This window comes from Arachis duranensis, chromosome 2 (assembly GCF_000817695.3).
Source record: "Arachis duranensis cultivar V14167 chromosome 2, aradu.V14167.gnm2.J7QH, whole genome shotgun sequence".
In the NCBI taxonomy this organism is placed as follows: Eukaryota; Viridiplantae; Streptophyta; class Magnoliopsida; order Fabales; family Fabaceae; genus Arachis; species Arachis duranensis.
In genome coordinates, this window is record NC_029773.3 from 64,221,295 (window position 1) to 64,221,761 (window position 467).

Sequence of the window (467 nt, forward strand, 5' to 3'; positions counted from 1 at the left end):
AACCTTGTCTGTGGTATTCTGAGTAGGATTCAATGATTGAATGACTGTGACGTGCTTCAAACTCCTAGCAGGCGGGGCGTTAGTGACAGACGCAAAAGAATCACTGGATTCTATTCCGGCCTGACCGAGAACCGACAGCTGATTAGCCTATGCTGTGACAGAGCATAGGAACGTTTTCACTGAGAGGATGAGAGGTAGCCACTGACAACGGTGAAACCCTTGCATAAGCTTGCCATGTGAAGGAGTAAGAAGGATTGGATGAAGACAGTAGGAAAGCAGAGAGACGGAAAGGAAGGCATCTTCATACACTTATCTGAAGCTCTCACCAATGATATACATAAGTATCTCTATCTTTATCTTTATGTTTTATTCATCATCTATACCTATTTGAGTCTGCCTGACTGAGATTTACAAGGTGACCATAGCTTGCTTCATACCAACAATCTCCGTGGGATCGACCCTTACTC